At 35.8% G+C, this 24,457-nt stretch overlaps 1 protein-coding gene and 1 non-coding gene across 2 annotated transcripts in view; both read right to left on the bottom strand.

The window, feature by feature from the left end:
* Gpc5 (glypican 5) overlaps window positions 1-24,457 on the bottom strand; it is a 1,062,082-nt gene that overhangs the window by 909,641 nt on the left and 127,984 nt on the right. The window lies entirely within an intron of this gene.
* Window positions 20,765-20,896, bottom strand: LOC122110194. Its single transcript, XR_006147847.1, has one exon. It is a non-coding gene; the product is annotated as a small nucleolar RNA SNORA25 (small nucleolar RNA).

Genomic DNA, 24,457 nt, shown 5'->3' with positions numbered 1-24,457 from the left:
TTACCTGGGTGACACAGGTACTGGGCGGAGACTTAGCCAAGAGGTAGAAGGAGCCTGCATAGCCTTCCCAGGGCCAACCTTACAACCCCTTTTGTCATTCTCCTCTTTCCTCATTTTTTGGACCACAGGACACAGAAATACTCCAAGTGTGTCATTATTCTTTTAATTTGGATTTTTTTTTTCAGGCAGGAGAAGAAGTTTACCGAACTGCTGCCCCTGCCATGCATGGTGGAGAAGCATGGCTGAAAAGGAAAGGGGGAGGGGGGGAAGGGACCCACCTCTGGGCCAAGACTTATCTGGACCAGGGACAGGAAGAGGTGTGGCCACACTGGATCTGGATGTCACCTCAGGGTCTGGGATCCTCCTAAGGTCAGATGGGAGGCATGTGACCAGAGGTGGCCCAGGATGTGACCTGGCAGGAGGGGAAGGTGACTGCTTCCAGTGTGGCCACACCGCTTCCTGTTTCTGGTCTAGGTAAGTCCTGGCCCAGAGGTGGGCCCCTTTCCTTTTCAGCCATGCTTCTCCACCATGCATGATAGGGGCAGCAATTCAGTAAATAAACTTCTTCTGCTGCCTGGAAAAAAAAATAATTTGGAAATGTATCTTTAGTCTTATTTATTTCAGTTGGGGATGCCATGTAGTAATGATATTTTTTGTTTTTAATTCACAGTTAAAGTCTCTAAGGAATTAAATGAAATGTACAAGTGAGGCTACACCTTCAGCAGTGTGATTTGGAAAGAGAGACAACCAGAAGATGAAAATTTCAGATGTGGAGCTATCCACACCAAGGTCTCCCGGTGAGATGCTGACATAACTATAGAAGGCTGTCACATTTAGAGAAGATGATGCAGTTTCCTAACAGTCTGTTCCTTTTTTTTGCCACTACTCAAAATGAAAGTCAAAAGAATAAAATGAACTTGACATTTAAGGAATATGCTTAAAATGAAGTATGGAAGAAAAGCGTATAGTAACAAAGTATATTAAATTTAGAGGAAAACAAAAACCTCAACCAGCAACAAATCTTTATGTATGGAATATAAAAATAAAATGTATTGTCTGTCTTCCTACTGTTCTGACAATTCAGAGATGTCCACACTTATTACATGCTGAATAAAAAATATAAACCTTGATGCCTGTGCCAACTAACACCTTTGTGGCAAACACTTGACTACTTTAAAATAATTATGGTTATCAGACATCACACTGAGTACATTCAGAATACTCCAAAAAGCTGTGAGTGGCTGCGTAGATGAATGAATTCCACATATTACATGGATACCAAAGGACAGGATTCTGAATGGACTCAATTACCCCTTCCTACTCAGCTTCACAATCCATGTCAGAATGTTCTGAGAATGCAGTATCTTCAGATAGGAAGGGACTATGTGGAGCAGCCTGGGTTTCGTCCACATTTCATTTAGAATGGGAGTCCTGCAGTTCTTCAGGGCAGTGTTCAAAATTTACTCTGTAGTGTAAAACTCAGAATGAATGCTTTTGGGGGGGGGGGGTTCTCTCAGTTGTGCTGCAAAATGGAACATGCACATACAAGACTTCATTCACTCTGCAAAGCTTTCTACTGCCTGGGGAACAGACCCTCTGTGTACGTATTTCTGTTAATCCTCTATGCCTTCTGTGAATAATAAGTGTGTTCTGTTTGATGCTCTGTTTCATTTAACTCACACTGTGGGAGCTGGGTTTGCACAAAATCTACCAAGTCTAGGAATCTTAGTAGAAATTGGAGAAGTATTTAGATCCTTCTCTGAAGAACTGGGGAAAGTCTGCAGAATTTTTTTTAAATAAGAAAGATCATTACAGTAACATTACAAAAATATTCTACATGATGAAATTAAAATATTGCAGATACAGAATAAACTATATATAAATTATTTTGATGCATTATTTCTAATAAGAAATACCGAGAAAAATTATAGCTTCATATGAAAATGCATAGTTTGAAAGTATGAAATATACATATATATATAGCTTAGTTTTAAGCTATTTCCAAAATAGAAGCTCTCTAAGAAGAATATGCTCAACTCTTGAATTCAAGGTAAACATGTAGAAAGCAAGTGACCATAGACAATATGGAAGACTAAAGATGTAATGTGTTATTAGGATAGAATAGAAGGTGGTGTGTTTAATTAAAATATTGAACTAAGGACACCTTAATTTTCCATAAGCATATAATAATAACAGTACTATTGCGTGGGAATATTATGTTTTTGTCTAACACCTCGTCTTTCAAGAAACTCCACTTCCATGATGGGCCCCTTTACATCCCCACCTCAAGAATCTGCATTTGTCTCAGGCCAGGCCACACCACACCACACCACAGAGTATCATTCAATCATGATGTCAGATTCTTGCTGTGAGTAAACACCTTCACAGTACACTAAAGCATAGACACACATCATCATACCACAGTTTTTAAACATAATAACTATTTTTCTACTAAGTGATTCTCTTGGAAGAATGACAATGTGACAATGTGACTGCCATCCCTCCCGACATTCAGAGACATGTTTCACCTGGGGAATCAAACCAAAAAAATGGTCAGATGATATGAGGGAAGTAAATGGGAGGGAAAGGAAAAAGTTAGAAAGGAGAGATTTAAAGAATGAATACTTCTGGAAGAAAGTGAGTCTTTTATCCACTTGCTGTGCCTCAGCACTTACTCTGCCTTTGATTCCAATGAGCTAAATTAAGTCAGTTCTTTCCCAGCTCTGACCTAATACACATCCTGGGCATATGGGAATTTGGGTTGAGTCTCTTTCACTTGCATCTAAAATAGAAAGCAGCAACTTTGTCACATATATTCATCTCTGGGTCACTACCTTCTCATGTTTACCCTTTAACACCAGAGGAACCAAGTTTTACACAAAACTTTATCTGATTGAAATACTCAGCACAATTTTTGTTTCTCTGGCTAGACTCCAACTGAAATAATATCTCACTGAGGCTAGTCAAATAAGACATAGTGATATGTGCTTTAGAATTATAAACAAATTGACGGCAAAAGAAGCAAACAGGATGGGTGAAGAACCTAGAAAATAAGGTTCAGAAGGAAAGATAATTTTAGAATGAAGTGTTGGATTTTTTAAGTCTCTGTCTCTCACATTGTTTCTGACTAATCTACAAAGCTTTTTGTTCTCTCTCTCGATTTTCTTTTTAGTTTTGAGTTAAGATACATTTGTAACATGAAGGGGCTTCATGGTGGTATTTCTGTATATTCATACAGTACAGGAACACTTCACTGCCATCATATTCTCACAGGTTCTCTCCTTTCTGCCTCCATTTTCAGTATTTGATTGATTGTTTTCTCCCTGTGTTATTTTCTTCCAAGGTGCTCTCAGAAAGAACCGGCTGATTGTGCCAATAGCCACCTACAATCCCTGCTCTCAGAGATTTAGCCAGTGGCACCTATTAGGATATAATATCTGTTTCTAATCAGAGGCAGAATAGCATAGTATGCGCCTGTTAATTTCCGAGAACTGACATGTTAGTGTTAGAATCTCTTCAACAAAACATGTACCTCACAATATATGCCTGAAAGACTGATCATTTTTTTATTGGCCTGAACACCATCACTAAATCTCTTATTTTTAAACATGGCTGTTCACATCTAAATTCTACACTGACATAGTTCTACACCCACACTGATTTTTCTCTATTTATTAATAGGTTGATTATATCACTCCCCCCCCAAAAAAAAAATCCTACTTGGATGCAAATCCTAAGCATAAATTTAAATTTATCTAATTCTACAGGCATGATCAAGATAAAATGAAAATACAAAAGATGAAGTCCAATCATTCACATGACATGGTATTTGGCTCAGATCATCCCAATTGGGAACTTCTAATTTTTTTTCTGTGTATGCCAATTCTGGGCCTTGAGCTCAGAGCTAGGCCCAGTCCCTGAGCTTCTTTTTGCACAAAGTTAGCAATTTACTATTTGAGCCACAGCACCACTTTCAGATTTTTCTTTTTAGTCACTTATTGGAGATAAAAGTCTCATTGACTACCCTTCCTGGGCTGACTTTAAACTGCAATCCTCAGATCTCAGCCTCCTGAATAGCTAGGATTATAGGCATGAGTCACCCATGCCCAGCTGGAATTTCTAAATTTTATGAAGCACCACTAAACCAGATTCAAATTAGCAAATACAGTATTTTTATTCACCCCTCACCTCTTCAAGTAAAAACGTTTATCTTGACTATTGATTCCAAGGACCTTGAACAATCCTAGATAAATATGAGCATTTAAACTGGCACAAGCTGCTTTGTGTGTGTGTGTGTGTGTGTGTGTGTGTGTGTGTGTGTGTGCGTGTGTTTGTGTGTGGCACATATATGTTATGTGTTTATGCATGTATACATGCCCATGCTCCCTCTGAAATCAGGGATAGACCTTAAATAACATGTGTACCTGCTGCAGGAATGCATGTATGACTGTACCAGTGTTTTATTGAGAAGAAACAATATATGCAAGAAAATAACCATCACATAATCTAAAACCTTTCATAAGCATCATATAATCTAAAATCATTCAACTTTTATTATAAACATTTTCAATACTATGAAGCATTTTTTATCAAGTTCTCTAACGGGAGAAACCAGGGTTGGTCTTATTCACTGTTGCATTCCAGTCCTGGCACTTTCAAAACTGTAGACGTTACATAAATGATGGCCCAATAATTAATGACTTTTACTTTCCTTCTATACTCCTATCTAGTCTCTTATATGCTGCTTGAGAACCTTTTATTTTTATATGTTGTATCACTTCCTTGGTGGAAATATCACTGAAGAAATTCAGAATAAACAAATATTTGTTTAGCCATCAATATTTAAAATAAGATAGTTACTGTATGAACAATCATTAAAAAATACATTATTTGGAGCTCAGTATTAAAGTAAGATTCACTGCAAAGTTTCTTCCTGTTGTCTGGCTATTTGCAGCCATATAGGGAAATCCTATATGTTAAGGAAACACTGGAAAACTGGAGGAATAGCAGAAATCCTTGAGAAGATGCGGGCAGCAGCTAAGATCTAAGGATGGCATCAGTAAGTTGTGTCTCCTTGTCAGTACAGTCACAAGGAACTGCCAGCAGTGTTTGGTTCTGCCAACCAGTTGAACAAAGAACTACCTTCTTTACTAGAGGATCCTCCAGAGCCAATACACAGTGAACACTTAGATTTCATCTTTTAGAGGCTTATTCAGGCCATGCCTCTAAGTCTTGACCCTTACAAATATGATAGATAGACACTAAGGTATCTTACTTCAACTATTGAATAAAAAAGGTGATGTAATTGAAGTAAGGGTCTATGCTTCCCCTAGATAATAGGCCCTTGATTTCCCCTGACTGTTTCCCTAGATGGCTTGCTTTTCTATTAGCTTTAAGTGTGCTCATCTGGTTTGCTTTGCTCATGTATAACACTTGTGTTGGGTTTGATTCCACACAAGTTGTGTGGTTTTGGCCTATATAAGCTTCGTGCTACCTGCATTCGGGGATGCTGGTCTTTCAGACAAGAGTCCATCAGCAGTCCTCTGGCTCTCCAATAAAGACTCACAATTTGGGCTTTTAAGTGGTGGCTTCTCTGTTTCTCTCAACTGAGACCGAGTTTCTTTACATAATAAAAGGTTTCAGTGCAATCAAAACATAATCGAGTGTTTAGTATCAATCTTTAACTCAGACAATACGTAAACAAAGTTGTTTTGCCAAATGAAGTGCTTCAGGTTAATCTTAGTCTAACAATCCAGTTGCTCTTTTACCAATTAATAAAAATTTTAAAAGGATATCTTACCCATGTATACCATTCATCTTTCATAGTAGTTAAAAAGTTTTTGGTTCATGAAGGAGAATCATGTAAAGTCAAATAATCTTTTCGTTTGTTCTCAAATTTCACTTCAAATATTTACATCAACTCAAAATCATAATGAAACTTAGCCTGTGTTTTCCAATCAAATCACATTAACTTTGACACACAAACTTCACTTGAGTTCAGGAGTAAATGACACCCACATCATACTGGCAGCATTGAAGATAACTCTCAGCCACGGGATCATTGGTCATTTCCTATACTCCTCAGCATGTGCCATAGACTACTTGTGTCAACACTCAAGCTGATCCCATGCTCAGTTTTTGTTGACATTATCAGACAAAGGTATTTCAGAGATACTAGCCAATATCTCACCCTCACCCAGGGAGCTGGCTAAGCTGTTGTTGTTCATGACTGAAGCAACTCTTCCTGCTTAAAGAAGCTCTGGGGCCAAACAGGTAGAATCAGGGTCATTTTGCTTATGAACCCACACTTCAGAATTTTATTAAGCCTTTCTTTCTCACTAGATGGTTTGGATGAGAACTGTTTCAAAGCAGAGTGACCTCCCTCTGCCCTGAACTAGGATTTCCCTCCAGTTGCCAAGACAGGTAGCCAAGACAAGCTCCTTTGTCACACATCATTGCCCTTGTAATGATTTCTTACCGGTTAACTGCTGCTGTAATGTACAATTATTTCCAACTTGTAGTGCTTACATTCAGAGGCAGAGTAAGTTGACAGATTCAATAAATATGCATTGATGGATTTGAAGAAATCTCTTAATTTCATATACCAGCATATCTAAATAGCTTAATTTGATAATTACAAGGGGTAAATTTCTTGAACTATTGACGATAAAGAATGACCAGGTACAGACTCTACACCCTTCCTGTATCCTTGTAATACTGTGCCCTTTCATAAGGCATATTCCTCAAAAAAAAAAAGGTACTGCCTACATAGGGCCTTTTGTGTCTTGGCCTTAAATAAAGATTTTTAGACAAACCTTAAAAAATTAAAAAAAAATCCATAAAACACCTCTACCAGGGGCTGGGAAGGTGGCCCAGTGGTAGAGTGCTTGCCTTGCATGCATGAGGCCCTGGGTTCTATTCCTCAGCACCACATAAGCAGAAAAATCTAGAAGTGGTGCTGTGGCTCAAGTGGTAGAGTGCTAGCCTTGAGCTGAAGAGCTGAGGGACAGTGCCCAGGCCCAGAGTTCAGGCTCATGACCAAAAAAAAAATCACCTCTACCATTCTAATCTATCTGAAAGAATCTGAGTAAGATTAGGAACTGGAAAGCAATATCATCAATAACATCAGAATGACAGTCTTTGTCATCTGTATGTTGATCTTGACATAAATCCTAGAAATGCTTTTAAATGATAAAAACTTTTCTGCATGACTTTTGGTACAGTGGTTAAAGACAAAAATAGAGACGATATTAAAATGGAAATGTCTGAGTATATAAATGAATCCTTGCTAAAATATTTATTTGAAGTTAATTAAATTCTATTACATTCATCATTATAAATTATCCACGGTGATGTAATTATTGGATTAATTGCTTATTACCTTACAAGGATGGGAAAATGCAAGTTAATGTACTCAGATAATGAGCTGCTTTCACCCCCACCCCCATCACAACTTATGATCACAGCAAAATAGTTCAATTCACATTGTATCCTTGCAAATGCACCCCCAGTTTTTCTGGGGCATGTGGTTACAGATTCTTGAAAAGTGCAGATGCATAAATATTTCCAGTCTGAATAAACAAAATCATTTTCCAGGAATATGGTGAATACATGTGTGTCATTTTCCCTATATCAAATCTTAAGAAGAAAGTTAAAGGAAACACAAAACAAAAGAAAGTTGTTTTCCTCTCTTTTTTATTATAGCATGTCACTTGTTGCTTGGGCAGTAAAAAGGGGTTGGTCAAGAAAATAATATATTTCCTATTCACCCTAACTCAGTTTTACATATAGGTTTCTTTCTTCTCTAGTTTATTTCACCTTCAAACTTAGGCCCTGGGATATAAGCTATTTTAAACATCTACTTCCAAATTTCATAAGAAAAGCCTTGGCTAGGATTGGGTAAATATGCCATAAGTAATACAGCAGAGTCCTATGTGTGATTCCCCATGGTAACAAATACTGTAAAAACATTAGTTCTATGAAAAGTGGTCAATTAGTTGTTGGCTTTTTTTGTTTTTTTTGTTTGTTTGTTTTTGTTGGTCGTGGGGCTCCAACTCTGGGCCTGAACTCTTCAGCTCAAGGCGAGTGCTCTACCACTTGAACAACAGTACCACTTCAGGTTTTCTGAGTGGTTTACTGGAGAAAAGCGTCTCACGGAGCTGGGCGCAGGTAGTTCATGCCTGTAATTCTAGATACTCAGGAGACTGAGTATCAAAGCCAGCCAGGGTAGGAAAAGCTGTGAAACTCTTATCTCTAATAAACCACCAAAAAACCGGAAGTGGTGCTGTGGCTCAAGTGGTATAGTGCTAGCCTTATGTTGAAGAGCTGATGGACAGTGCCCAGGCCCAGAGTTCAAGCCCCATGACTGACAAAAAAAAAAAAGTCTCATGGAGTTTCTTGACTGGGCTGGCTTTGAACCGCAATCCTCAGATCTCAGCATCCTGAGTAGCTAGTAATACAGGCATGAGCCACCAGCACCCTGCCAATTACTTGTTTTTAAGAATTGTTCAAACTTTTAAAACAAACTTTGGGATGTCCCTACAATGAAAAGCCTCTTAAGAACAGAAACGTCTTAGCTGAATACATTTACATACATACAAGAACTAACTCAATACCTTGAAGATAAGCAAGTTCAATTCAGTACACATAAACAAATGTGCACTTTATTTATAGTCTATGATGGAGATAAACGTCCTTCTTTGGGGTATTGTGTATATATTTCCCAATACGTTTACTGAAAATAATTATAGAAGGAAAGATGAGGGTTTACCAAAAGCAGGTACAACCCTCCTATGATCAGATTAAAATAAGACATTAAATCTATACTGTAATACTGAAATAGATAATGAATACAAAACCTGAAAGTAATATCAAGTGCAACTACTGAAGTAGGATCATTATTATAATCAGTGAGCACCAGGAATTATTGGCAAAATATAAATAATTGGGGTTTTTGTTTTTAATACTATTTTAATGTTTCTCCAACCTTATTGAAATAATGGACAAGTGAAATTATCCATAATTATGATATACATGATGTTCTGATAAATGTAAGCATTATGAAAGTATTAACACAAATCCATATATTTTGACTAGATAAGTAAATATATTTAATTTTAACAAAACAAGCTTAAAAGGAAGAAATATTCATTGAATATGTGCTATTTATCCTTGATATGCTTATTTTTTTCATGTAAATTTTGGGACATTTCCACTAATTAGATGATCCTAATACATTTTTCCTTTAACAAAACACATCATCATTAGATTTGGTACAAAGACTGCTTACAAATACCTTATCCAATTTACAAAGAATTTTCATGAATAAACACATAATTATGCCTCCTTCACATTCCACCCCAAAATAACAAGCTCAATATATATCAATTATTTTGATTTTTTTCATGATAATACTGTATCAGGCTTCTCTGAGTTCAAATGATCAAAGATACCAATTATGCTGATTATTTGCTAAATATGACATAAAATAAAAATATACAGAAATTTCATTTGTAAAATAGAGGGGGGTTTACATTTTCTGGGCATGAAAATTCTAAGAATAGTTACATCTGAAGTAAAATAAAATGTTCAAGTTCTAGCAAAATGATAGAAAAATTGATATTTATCAACATGAGAAAATGTGTTCAGGACTGGGGATGTGGCTTAGTGATAAGAGTGCTTGCCTAGCATGTATGAAGTCCTGAGTTCAATTCCTTAGTACCATATAAACAGAAAAGGCTGGAACTGTGGCTCAAGTGGTAGAGTGCTAGCCTTGAGCAAAAGAAGCTCAAGGATAGTGCCTGGGCCCTGAGTTCAAGCCTCAAGACAAGAAAGAAGAAAGAAAGGAAGAAAGAAAGAGAAAGAGAGAGAGAGAGGGAGGGAGAGAGGGAGAGAAAGAGAGAGGGAGGAAGCGAGGGAGGGAGGGAGAAGGAAGGAAAAGGAAGGAAGGAAGGAAGGAAGGAAGGAAGGAAGGAAGGAAGGAAGGAAGGAAGGAAGGAAGGAAGGAAGGAAGGAAGGAAGGAAATGTGCTCAACTGCAGAATACTATTTCTGTAAATACAGACCAGCATTTCATAGGAAATTCAACACTTATGGAAATTTCTCAACATATCTGAAAAACAACAACATAACTGAACAACAAGTTGATTTTCTCAAGTTTGTGCTTAAGTGATGGATAGCTACGTGCATAAAGGAAAATCCTATAAGATGAACTTAAAACAAGTACCAACTCATCTTTGATCTCCATATAAGTATCACTCTCGAAACTCTGAGAAACAAAGGAACAAAAACACTTAGACCTACAAAGGAAAATTGGACAGTGGAAAAATGTGTCAAAAAAGAAAGGTAACAGGAAATGATTTGCAGCTCTAACCCTATTTCCCTTGAAGCCAAGTGTACCACTAAAAGGTGAGCCAGGCATCCCCTGTGACAGAATAATAGACAGAGCTGTGGGGCATATCCACACCCTTTGTAAGCATCAAACCCCCATTCAGAGGTTCAGAGGGTTCATGACTTTCCCAGCATGACAGATCAGCATCAGGTGATACAGCTTTTCACTCACCAAGTCTCTGAGAGTGACAGCAAGGTACCACTAGGAGAGATGCCTGATTAAGACTAAGGAATTCAGGGTATCACATTACAATAACTGATGCAAGCAGCCTGAATCCAGCACTGAGACTGACACAGAAATGGGGAATTTGCAAAAGAAACCATCAGTGATGAGAATAGTCTGTGGCAACCAGCCAGTGTTTGAGTGGCCACAGCAATCAGAGGCAAATATAGATGGAAACATTGTCTTCCTCTCGATTTGGCCATCTTCCTAGTGAGTGTAACTTCATAGCCAGAGAGCTAGCCATTTCAGAAAACACAGGAGGATCTAGATTCTGCTTTGTGAATAGCTCTGGTTACAGAATGATCAATCTTCTTTGGTTGTTGGCAGGAGCTCTGCAGCCACAACCAGAGAAGGCCTGAAATTTAATGAATATTTGGTGATTAAGGAGGGTTGGGTTGAAAAGCCAAATCAGGGCCAGTGGAAGTCTGCCATCAGACCAGACAGAAAGAGAAGGAGTCTGAATTCAGACCTTAGCAACCAGCAACCGCAATCAGCAAGTCTATTCCCTAAAGGCCATTTCAAAAAATAAAATATCTAGGCTCAGCTGGTAGATAGCCCTGATTACAGAATGATCAGCTTAAAAAGCCTGATTGCAAGCAGCCTGTAGCCAGATAGACCATGAGACTGAGTTGGTATTGGAACTAGAGGTCAAAAAAGAGTAGGGGTTCAAGGACTCCTGGATCACCCAGCTATGGTCCCTTGGTGAAAGTTTCCAACTGAGGGTGATGTAGACTGGGAGAGGTTTTGATTCCAGCTAAGCTGAAGGCTCTGTGGGAGACCTAGGGAAGCTGTTGACAGGCCCCCACTGGAGAAAGCAGTTTCATTGAACAACACTTCAGAAAACTAGGTACTTTGCCTCTGTTGATAGAGACTTCTTATTTCAGGATCCTCCAGACAGATTCAGTCTATACTAACTCCTCGTAAGCAATCTATAGACTGAGCCACACCAGCAATCAGGAAACAGCCAGATAAATGGTATTTCAGATAGAGGGGATTGGGTGCAGGCAAGCTGAGAATTCAAAGCAGCCACAGCCACTCAGGCAGTAAAGTGTCTGATGGGTGAATTACCTTGCCCTCCTAGCAACAGCATTTCTTGAGGATCACTACAGGAATATCACCAAACTCAGGGCTGGCAGAATACACATCATCTAGGAGCTTTCTGGTGGTTTTGGAGGCTTATTACCAGGCAAGAAGGGAAGACTTGAGAACTGGACTTAGGGCTCAGAAGATAGCCCTCGGTTTTTGCCTTACTACAGGGTGAAAGCTTCTGAACAGAGTTTTATGGAACTGAACTTTCCAAGTAAGAAAAAACTAAGTCTATTGAGTTCTACGTCATTGGTACAAGTCCCAGTTTATCTGTACCTGGCACAATCATTCACATTAAAGTAACTCCTTTTGGAATGTCATCAGGCATAAACAGTAAGACCTGTGCCGTAAGAGGGAGACTTCTTACAAACTAAACAGCCCTGTGTGGCCAGCAGTACATTCCAGTATTAAGGAAAAACAGATGGGAAATTTGCAATATGAGAGCAGGACAGATGTGAAGAATAAATCATTAACTAGCCCTTCCCTCAACTCACATAAAATACCAACACAAGCACAAGGATATAGAAGAGAGCCCAACTAGTTCTTGACCTGAGTTGTTGTAAGGTGAATCATCCTAGAAGACATATTTTAAAATATAGAATATTGGAGTCTATTATACAGTTAGTAGGCTGCAGGCAGCCAGTTGTTACAAAGGCCTGCAGCACGTAAATACATATAACACAGCTAGGAAACATGCTGAAGAGGAAAGAACTATCCTAAGCATGCAAACTTGACTACTAAGCTACCACCCAGTCCAGTAGAGGGAAATTACAAGGCAACTCTTTCATTACACAGTCCTAGCTAATCACTGGATTAAAACACCCAACCAACAAATGTAACATATACATATATATACATCTATATATATATATATATATATATATATACACACACACACTATCTATATACCATATATATTATATATGGTATGTTATATATTATATTACCTATTATATGCATAAATATAATATATATAAATCTCAATGCAAGAAATATGAAAAACAAAGACACCATGACATCTCTAACAGTTAACAACTACACAAGTAATAGAAGCTAAGCACAACAAAGAAGAAAGCTCAAAGAACTCAAAAACATGATTGCAAGAATGATCAATGAAATAAAACATGAATGAATAATGACAGAATTAATTCAGAGGATAAAAATAGATGCAAAAACTAAAAGAGAATACATATAATGGTTGAATAGGGAAATGAATAAAACTTTAATAGAGTTATAGAAATCCTAAAAAAAAAAAAAAAAAAGCTAAATTTAGAAATTGAATAGCTAACCCTAGGCAAAAAAGTCTCTGATATTCTTACCCCAAGTAATAACCAAAATCTTAGAAGTGAGAAGTAAAACTCTTCCTCTTTGCAGATAACATGATCCTATACTTAAAGAACTCCAGATTCCTCTCCCAAGTTATTTGAACTCATCTAAAACTTTGGCAAAGTAACAGGATATAAAATTAATTCACGATTTTTTGTATGCTAACAATGAGAAGAGTGAGACTGAAATCAGGAAAGCAATTCTATTTGTAATAGTCTCAAAAAAAATGTAGGAATCAACTGAACCAAAGAAATATAGGCTGCATGTTCTCCCTCATTTGTAATGTGCCCATATAGCTACAAGTAAACCAAATGGATAGTAAAAGCTAAATAATAACACTTGGACAATAATTAAACAGCAGTCTAAACACTTACACAGTAGAACAAAGGAGGATATTCTTAGGAGAGGATCATAACTATACAACTTGAAGGGGAGGGAAGTCAGGAGGGGAAAAACAGAGATGAGAGATGGGTGACACTGTCCAAAAGGAAAGGTATTCATTATCTGACTTCTAACTGTAACCCCTCTATACATCACCTTTATACTAAAAAAATTTTTAAAAATTAAACAAAATTGCAAGTTGAGTTGTGGCTAATATAGTAGGGCCCAGCCTTGAGCAAAAAAGCTTGACACCTAGGCCCTGAGTTCAAGCACTAGAACCAGTACAAAAATAAATAAATAAATAATTCTCTGTATAAAGTGCTTCTATAAAATGAATCAAAGTGAACACAAATAATGAGTTCTTCTTTTAAATATGAGTTCTAAGGACTAGGTAAATATATTGATAACCAGATGAAGAATTAGGAAAAATAAAGAAGAAAAAAAGAGTGGTTGAACAAGTTTACATTCCCACTAACAGAGTTCCCTTTTGGCCACATTTCCATCAACATTGTTATTATTAGTTTATTTTATAATGGTCATTCTAACAGGGGTGAGGTGGCTCTCAATGATGTCTTGATTTGCATTTATTTTATGGCCAGAGATGTTGAACATTTCTTCATTAGTCTATTGGCCATTCTTACTTTATCTTCTTCTGAGGAGTCTCTCTAGAAGCCATTAGCCCATTTTTTTAAATTGAGTTGTTTCCTTGAGAATTTATATTTGGTAGGTTTAATGTTTTGAGCTGTAAGTATATTTTAGATATAAAGTCCTTGCCTGATGTATAGCTGATAAAAAAATCTCCCATTCTTTGGGCTATTTATTTATCTTGTTAGCTATGTCCTTTGGTATGCAGAAACTCTTCAGTTTCAGGCAATCCATTTATCCACTCTTTCTTTCTTTGTGAGTCTGGATCTTTACTTAGGAAATTTCTGACACATGCGTAAGAGCTCTAGTTTCCCCTACCTCTTCCTGTAATATATTCATGGTATCTGGCATTACACTGATGTCTTTGACTCATTTAGAATTGATTCTGGTGTAGGGTGATGCATAAGGATCTAGCTTCAGTTTTTTGCATGTGGATAGTCAATTTTGCCCATACCATTTGTTGAAGAGGCTGTTTTTCTTCTAGTCTGTGTTTTGGGCTTCCTGATCAAATATTAGGTGAGTATATGTCTGTGGGTTCATTTCTATGTCTTCAATTCTATTCTATTTTTCCCCAGGCCTATCTTGTGCCAGTGCCAACCTGTTTTTATTACTATGGTTTTGTAATAGAGTTTGAAGTTTGGTATTGGTATTCCTCCAACACTGTTCTTCTTGCTAAGTAAGGATTGTTTTTGCTATTCAGAGTCTTTTTTTATTCCATATGAATTTTTGGATTGCATTCTCTATTTCCCTGTAGAATGTTTTTTTGGGGGGATTTTGATGGGTATTGCATTGAATTTGTAAATTGCTTTTGGCAATATTGCTATTTGGGGGATATTATTTCTTCTAATCCACGAGTATAGAATATTTTTCCATTTCCTTAAATATGCTTCAATTTCTTTTTTCAGATTTTTAAGGTTTTGTCACAGAATTCCTTCTCATCTTTGGTTAAATTCCTAGGTATTTTTTTGAGACTATTACAAGTGAAATTGCTTTCCTGATTTCATTCTCACTCTTCTCATTGTTGGCATACCAAAAAACTACTGATCTTTATGGGTTAATTTTATACCCTGCTACTTTGTCAAAGTTTCAGATCAGCTCAAGTAACTTGGGAGAGGAATCTATCGGGTTCTTTAAATATAGGTTAATGTCATCTGCATAGGGATAGTTTTATTTCTTCTTTCCCTATTTGGATCCCCTTTATTTATTTTTTTGGTCTTGTTCTTTTTGCTAGGAATTCCAATATTTTATTGAAAAGGAAGAGAAAGAGTGAACATCCTAGACAAAGGCATTTCTAAGCAAAGAACATTATCAAGTATAAAGAACATTACTTCATATTGATAAAGGGGTGGAATTCAACAATGGATAATATTTCAGTATTCAACATTTACCACACTTAGTTCAAAATTCTTAAAATATTTGTAACTAAATAAAACAAAATAGAATCACAGAGAAGAATAAAGAAAAATTCTACAGTCAGAGAGTCAAATGAATGTCTTGCATTCACTAATTGACAGAATACTGAACAAATAATTAGATTAAAACCTCAGCATCGTGTTTGGGGGGATACAGCTACACAGAGATAAGGGTTATTGAACAGAACAGCCTCACCAAAGTGCTAGACAGCAACACCAACTCTAAAATTTCCCTCCAGTTTCTTAAAGCCAAACAATTACTTGCAAAAATGGCAATGTGAACCCAAAGCAATTATAACATGATTAAAGGGGAACTTAGGTTGTAAGCTGAGCTGAGAAAAGCATGTTCAACACAGAAGAAAATGGGGACAATCATACAAGACAACTATAAAAAGAAAAGGGAAATGAAGCCAGTAACAGAAAAGTATTATAACTTTATGTATTTCAAACTTTAAAACAAATGCTTAAATAATTCACAAGGTAATGAATAAATCATAATAAAAATTAGAAAATATTTCAAACTGAACAGAAATCAAAGTTGCACTAGAGATAATGATTTCAAATGAAGCAGGTATAAAGTGGTAATAAATGTGGTCATTCTAATTAAATAATTCATTAAAATGTAAAAGTTTAATTATTGATAAATGAGAATCTCACTTGGGAATTAAGAAAAAAAGAAAAAGAAAAGATTTTTCTGTAGGTTTAGTACCTTATGTGGAGAATTTAACAAACATAAGATATAAAGTATTCTAAAACCAATTCACTGAATGTACTTGACAGGCTTATCAACCAAAGAATTGATCAATCTTTAAAGGCCAACTCAGCAACCCAAGGAGAGAAATACCATTCAAGCATGTTTTCCACTTACATTGGCAATTTTGTCAATGTCATTCCTATCAAAGGCAAATAGAAACAGACAAGATCAATAGAACAATAAATTCCTTGTATAGAAACCACCTAACCCTATATCCAGCATCTCAAAAATACAACACAGTAAACCACTGAAGACCATTTTCAGGTCATGCATTATTGACATATGTCTACATGTACACCACAGAAGCTAATAACCCTTCAAATCTCTCCTTATAATAACATGCCTAATATGATTTTCTCGTGCATTGCCATTAAATAGAAAATATAATCGATATGAACTTCAAGGGATTATAAATTCAGAGGAAAAAGATATAAAGAAAAGTTATAGTGTAGGATACATTTGTTAATCATCCCAAAATAGAGGATATTTATTCGCATAGTACATGAGATATAGTATTCTTCCAATCAGAATTTGCTCAAAAAGAGAGCTCTTATTCTTGTTATTTACCCTGTCAGGTAACATTCTTTCATTATTAAATTCTTGGTAATAGCACATTTCTTGGTTAATTATTGCTGGAAACAGAATCTCTTTGCTTTTTCCAAGGTAGCACATTATATTTCTAAAGGAAACTCACAGTAAACAAGGAATAAGTTTCATAACATTCAAACATTCATTTTATTCACTGACTGAAGGAAAACCATGTAACCCAGACCAACAACTTTTTGAGATCGGAAATAGAAGAACACTTCATCATTCTCAAAGAACACTCATTTCTCCCGAGTCCAGATAAAGAAAACATGATTTTTAGGTCAATGTGGCTTAAGGAGGTATACTCTTGAATATCCTAGCAGATAAGGCTGAAGTAGTTAAGAATCAGAGAGATTTGAACAGTCAAGTTATGCCTGGCAAAGTGGAAAAAAACAGGTTTATATTCAAAGGTCAAAAGTAAAATCCTATTACAAATATTTCATCCTACCACAATACAGTATTTTTAAAGAATACCCAAATACTCTATATTACTGGGATATGATGTCTACACTGGTTGGAGAATATGAAGAGATGACTTGTGAAACCAAGAAGATCCCTGAGGGTGTGGTAGACATTGAGAATGCAAGTTCAGGTTGAAGGTTTAGCCTTACAGAAGAAAATTAAATACTTGAATGGCATAGAAGAATAGGAAGCTTCACTTAAAACATACTACAAAAAAACCCTCATATGTTAGTCTTTACATAACAGACCTTCTTCTGAAGGCTTTCCAAATATAAACAATTTAATCTTCATAGCAACCTTTCACATAGGTTGTATTTTCATCCTCTTGCTACAGACAAAGAAACAAAGGTACACTGGTTTGTTAAAGCAGGTAAAACATGTAATTAGGAAAGAATGCACATGAACTCGATCCCAAGCAATCTGTCTGCAGAATTTATGACTATAACTATAGGTAGTTCATTTTCAGAAAGGTTAAATCATAGAGTTTAGTTTAAACATATTTTGAGTAGTTCTGAAAAGTCTAAAGAGTGACATGTCATTGATTAACACAAAGATCTAGAAGGGGACACAAATGAGTAATAATGGAAAGAAGGGAGAAAATGAAAACACCTGCAAAAGACTTTATGTAGCTGTTCAAAAGTCCAAAATAACTTAACAAATTTTAGTACTGCTAGAATCTTGTCTCTTTCCCTCCCAAGTTCTTTACATTACTCAAATTCAAATCCCAGTCTTCCAAAATAAAAGTGTGCACAGGAACCTATTGTATTTACAGCACAAGGTCCAAAAGTAAGCAAACAATAAAATACCACATTAAATAACACTTTTCAAAGAAACGAAAATACCAAAAGTAAAGCCAGTGTAGGGAAAATTTTATTTCTTATGGAACTATTACTATTATGAAAACATCAAATACTTAAATAAACAATCCTAAAAACTCATTCTCAACTGTGAAAGCATTCTAATTAGTTACATAAGTCAAAAGAGTAAAAAAAAAAAAAACTATGTAAGCATAATTTTGTTCCATTGCCTTGAACTGTAGACTCTACTTGAGGGGGGAAAAAGTATAGATACTCATAGCATTTTCTTTCTAATGACTTCAAAATACATCATTTTATAAACAAAAATAAAGGATTTAAAGGACATGTAATATTACCCTGTCAACATATTTTTAAGATATTTTAAAATAAGACTGGAAGATTTATTTTTATTTATTTTTATTTTATTTATTGTGAAAATACTGTACAGAGAGGTTACAATTACATGGGCAAGATAATGAGTACATTTCTTATCAAGCATTGTAGCCTCCTCCTTTGTTTCCCCTTCCCATCCCTTCCCATCCTCCCCTTGTCCCCCACCCAATCCTCCCCGCTCCCCCCCTCCCACACCAAAGTTGTAAAGTTCATTTTTCGACATAACCACTTGTACTTCTCATTGTTGCAATGGGTCCACCTGTATCCCTACTTAAACGATTTGTTTTTCCCCTTTCCCCTCCACAAATTATACCGACATCAAATACAGTGAAAGCAGGGGTTATACTGTGAGGGAGGAACATACAAAGCAACAAAGAAATAATCTTATAAATGTGTTAGAAACAATCGCATGAAAGAAAACAAAACATTTGAATACATATCTTAGGGTTCATTTCCCTAACATCACCTTATCTGACCTTTTCTGCTTGACTCAGACATATACTAGATATTGCAAATAAGGGAAACCATGGGACCTATGTTTCTTTGGGCCTGGCTTACTTCACTTAATATAATTTTTTCCAAGCCTTTCCATTTCCTAACAAATGGGGCAATGTCATTCTTTCTGATGGAGGCATAGAATTCCATTGTGTATATATACCACATTTTCTTGATCCATTCATCTACTGAGGAGCTTCTGGGTTGGTTTCATATCTTAGCTATAGTAAATAGTGCTGCAATAAACATTGTTGTGCTGGTAGCTTTAGTGTGGTCTTGTTTGTAAACATTTGGGTAAATGCCCAAAAGTGGGATTGCTGGGTCATAGGGGAGCTCTATGTGGAGTCTCCTGAGGAACCTCCAGAGACTGGAAGATTTTTTAATAAAGTCAAATATTAACTTCATTTAGAAATAATCTTTCTTAGAGTCTCCACTAAATGATTATATTTCTTAAAAAGTAATGCAGGAGGGACTGGAAAGGTGGCTCAGTGGTAGAGCTCTTGCCTTGCATGCCTGAGGCCCTGGGTTCGATTCCTCAGCACCACATAAGCAAAAAAGGAAAAAGCCGGAAGTGGCGCTGTGGCTCAAGTGATAGAGCGCTAGCCTTGAGCTGAAGAGCTGTGCAGGAGGAAGGGTGAATAAATGCAGTTATGGTATACAATACACACTATGCAGAAAATGAACTATGCAACTTGTGTCAGAGACAAGGAGTGGGGACTGGGAGAAAATCAAGGAAGTGGGGGACATAATTCAAAAATATTCTCAATACCTGTCTTGTAAAATTGTACATCTTGATAACTAAAATCATAATTAAAGGTAAACGCTTGTATTGCCATAAACAGCAATCAAACACTAGCAAATCATACTTGTTTTTTCTAAAAATTTTATGTACTATCTACTGACAGCCCTGGGACTTGCACTCAAGGCCTGAGCACAGTCCCTGAGCTTCTTTTGCTCAAGGCTAGCACTGTATCACTTGAGCCACAGCACCATTTCTGACTTTTTCTACGTATGTGGTACTGAGGATTCAAACCCAGGGCTTCATGCATGCTAGGCAAGCATTCTACCCCTAAACCACATTCCCAGCCTTGTTCTAAAATTTTAATGTTTTGAAGAATATGCAATCAAATTTTTAGTAAATTTATTAACAGAAGACTCCTCCTAAACTTATTGACTAGCAAAAACATAACATTTTACTTTTTATATTTGCAAACAAGAGGCCAAGAAAACATGTCACATTCTCAGAGTTGTGTATAAGTAAGCAGATAGTCATGAACATTAAGTTAGGGTAGGGAAGTAATTATATACTATTTCCAGTTAAGGGTTATAAACCCTTAATAAAATAAGTAGAGAAAGCAAGTGTTACTAAAGGGAATTTTTTTTTTTTGGTCAGTCGTGGGGCCTGTACTCTGGGCCTGGGCACTGTCCCTCAGCTCTTCAGCTCAAGGATAGCACTCTAACATTTGAGCCACAGTGCCACTTCTGGCTTTTTCCACTTCTGTGGTGCTAAGGAATTGAACCCAGGGCCTCATAAATGTAAAGCAAGCACTCTACCACATGAGCCACCTTCCCAGACATCTGAAGGGAATAATGTGAAGACTTTATTTAGTTATTAAATAATTTCAGACATATGTTTATGATTGAAAAGGAAAAGCTAAGTCAAATATTAAGTAACACTTTTGAAGTATTTAAAATTTCCTGATTATTTTATATTTATTTAATAGAACAATTTGATAATTTAACTTATCAAATATGGAATTTTCTTTTTAATATAATCTAGAACATTTGGCTTATTGCTTTTTCCAATTTTATTACAGTACATCTCCTCTGGAAAACATAGCACTACTATTGAGTGACAATTGCATGCTATGGAGAACTTCTATCTCTGGTCACAGCATTAAAAGCCCTTGGTTTGGAAACCCAACAAGTCATCTTTGAAATGACCGTGGAATTTTTTGTACTTTGTTAAGTATACCTATGAGAAGCTTGATGAATGGGAACTCCTTAGTAAAGCTAGTTAAAATTAAAAGAATACACTTTTTTGTAAGTAGCTTCAGATAAATTTGAAAGGACAAAAATTCATCAAATCTAAAATTTAAAACAATGTAAGCATCAAGGTAGGGCTGGGAAGGTAGCTCAGTGGTAGAGCGCTTGCCTTGCATGCATGAGGCCCTGAATTCGATTCCTCAGCACCACATAAGCAAAAAAGAAACTCAAGTGGTAGAGCGCTAACCTTGAGCTGAAGAGCTGAGGGACAGCGCCCAGGCCCAGAGTGCAAGCCCCATGACCAGACCCAAAAATAAAAAATAAAAAAAATTTAAAAAAGCATCACGGTATATTAATAAATCATATCATTCAAAAGAACATTACATAACACTTTTTAAAACATGTCTTAATTCAATGTAATTTACTAAATAATTTTAATGTTTATTTTACTTTTTTTTACTTTATCAATCATATGTGGGACCAAGAAATTAAACCTAGGGCCTCATGCATGCTAGGCAAACAGTTTTCAACGAAGCCACATTTAGTACCCTCTAAATATTTTTATTGTCTTTAAGTAGTTGTACAAAGGAGCTGACATTCAACAAAACAATATATCTCCATCAATGTTCAACATTCTCACCCATCCTTTTCCGTATCTCTCACCTCACTTCTTCCTTTATTTTTCTTAATTTTCAAGATATGTACTGATTTCTTTTGCCATTTCACCAAGGAAATTATGTACACAGTGTATCTTGATCTGTGTCAACCCCTAAACATTTCACTTCCCTTTACCCACTCCTTCCCTTATTTTTATAATTTTGTAGTATGTACAATGAATTCTTGACTTCATTCTTCCCTATTTACCCTCTTCATTTACCTATCTATCAACCTCATCTTGAAAATGAGATTGTTAAGTATCCCTTGTAAGTACCAATTGCCTGGTATTTATTTTGCTGAGCTTTGATTTAGTCTTTCTAAAGAATTATATGATTTGCATGTGATTTATATTACAACTAAATTATCAGACTCCAATGTAACTCTCTAAGACTAAATATTATTTAGCATAACCTCTCCATAGGATATAACCTTAGTCATAAACCTTAGCAAAAAATAAAAATAAGTTTTTCTTAAATGTATAGAAGAAATACTTTGGATTTTTACATAAAAAGTACAATAGTGAAATATTACATAAATAACTAATTAAGTAAAGTCCAGTTAATCCTAAAGAGAGCTTAATTTACTATGTTTTAGTTTTAGGATGGTGGGAAAGCAATCTGCAAGTAGTAGAAACTGTATTCAAAGTCTGATTTTTTTTTCCTTTCCTGGGCTAGTAATATAGGATACTAGGCAAGAAGAGCAAACTGCATCTGCTAATGACTGACATTTGAACTCTACAATGTACTGTCTTATTGAGCTGTGATGTTTTGTTATTTTGATGTGTTATAGATATTTCTATTTCTAATATTTTCAACTTATGTTTATCATGGCATAACCTCTAGAAATATTTATATCTAACATTATAATGCTATGTAAAGATTATAACAATAACAATAAAGTGATAACAATACTTAAGATCAAATATAAATTATCCTTACCCCAGAGATGAGATAACAAAAGTCACAGAGTTTCATAAATTGGGTTTCAGAAATTCAGAGTTTCAGAAATTTATAAGTCCTCTCTAGGAAAAAGTGTACTTCATGTTGTAGTTCTGGTCAATAGGCTTCCTTGGATGCTTGGATCCTCATAACATATCTGAAAAACGTGAGTAAATCTAAGAGTGAACTTGACTTTATTTTGTACTCTGCTCCCCTTGGTCAATCACTATCTACCACTAATTTTTGGCACACTGGGAAAATGTAAAGGAAGTCTCAACTTTGCATTTATAGACTTCTTCTGACTATCCCTTTTCACAAATGTACACTTAGTTACAATGGTCCAGACACACACGGATGAAGTCTGATCTATTTTAAGGGTCATATCATGCAGATTTGAAGGTCAAATGTTTAGTATTTGCTGTATGTTTAATATTAAATCAAAAGCACATGTAAGTGAAATGATGCTTCTTCAAGTGGCAGTGAAAAAATATCTGCCATTAGTAGCCACTGGTTAATTTAGTCTTTCAATTTCACTCAAATTGAGTAAGATAGCATGGAAGATCTGTAGTGGTTTGTCTATGAAACTAACACTAAAGCTAATTTGAAGCTCTTCTTTATCATTCCGTACTGCAAGGTTCCACATTATGAGTACTGAACCAGAAATTTCATTACTTTAATAGCACTAGAGCAGGGATAAATGCACAATGGAAGAGAAATTTTATAAACTGTGATCTTCCAAAATATTGGACTCATGCAAGCTTAAATCTGTAGTCACACAGCTTCATGTGATGAGGCTGTCTTGGGTGCCTTCCGTATTTATTTTCTGATACAATAAAAAGCAGTTCCAGCTCTCAGGAATTCACAACCTCATCAGATGAAAAAAAAAAAAAAAAAAAAAAAAAAAGAGCCTCAATCCAGTAACTAAATGTGAGACAATAATAACAAACAATGACATCTCAAATGTGCAAGGATAATTAAGACAAGAAATACTGGCAAATATGAATTGTAAAAACAAGTTGTAAAATTTCCCACAAAGCAGGAGATGAAAATGGTTCTCCAGAATACTTGCTGAATAATCTAAGTAGGAAGATGAAAGGAAAATAAAAAGTTAAATAAAAAAGATAATTTCTTAGTCAAACTGCATGTTGCTTACTTTATAAAAGTTGATTCAAATAAGGATCTGAATATTATGCATCTTACTTTGCTGGTAAATACAGACTTAAAATTTTCATTTTAAACATCAATTTAAACTTACTTGCATTACTCTTCATAAGATTGTATAAACCAGATATTTAAAAACAAAACAAATCAAAAGTTAAGAGACTATCCCAAGACCACAGTCAATGTTGTTGGGCAGAATAATGTCAGAGTCTTGATCTTACATGTTAGCTTAGGTTTTCATGTGTTTATATGTTACTGTGACTTCTGAATTTGTTTTACAATATTGTAGCATTAATTCATTAATATAAGAGTATGAACTCAGGGTCTTGTTCTGAGTTTAGGGCCAAGGCCTCAGTCCCATTTTGTTCCAGTTATTTTCTTTACAGATAATGTCCTAAATATTTTGCTAGGATAAGCCTTGGATCACAATCATATACTTGGAATTCAAGAAATATATCATCATGTTTTCAAGTAGCTGAGAATCTAAGTATACACTTAATTTCAAAACATTTTAAAGCTCTAGATTTGAAGCTCTGGTCACTGAAGAAATCAGGAGGAAACACACAAAAAATGAGAAATGAGTAGCTATTTACATAGACTGCACCGATAACACACATAGAAATTAGCTGTGCAAGAGAACATAATAGTAGTTTGTAGAAGACTAAGTCTCTAAGTTTTGCTTTTGAAATTCTTTCCAATCAAACAAGGTCCTGCTGCAGGGAGTGGGAAGGGCAGAAAGACTAAGTTAGAAATAAAATAGTTTTC

This window comes from Dipodomys spectabilis, unplaced genomic scaffold (assembly GCF_019054845.1).
Source record: "Dipodomys spectabilis isolate Male_0828 unplaced genomic scaffold, ASM1905484v1 ptg000075l, whole genome shotgun sequence".
NCBI lineage: Eukaryota > Metazoa > Chordata > Mammalia > Rodentia > Heteromyidae > Dipodomys > Dipodomys spectabilis.
This window is presented reverse-complemented; position numbering and strand designations above follow the sequence as displayed.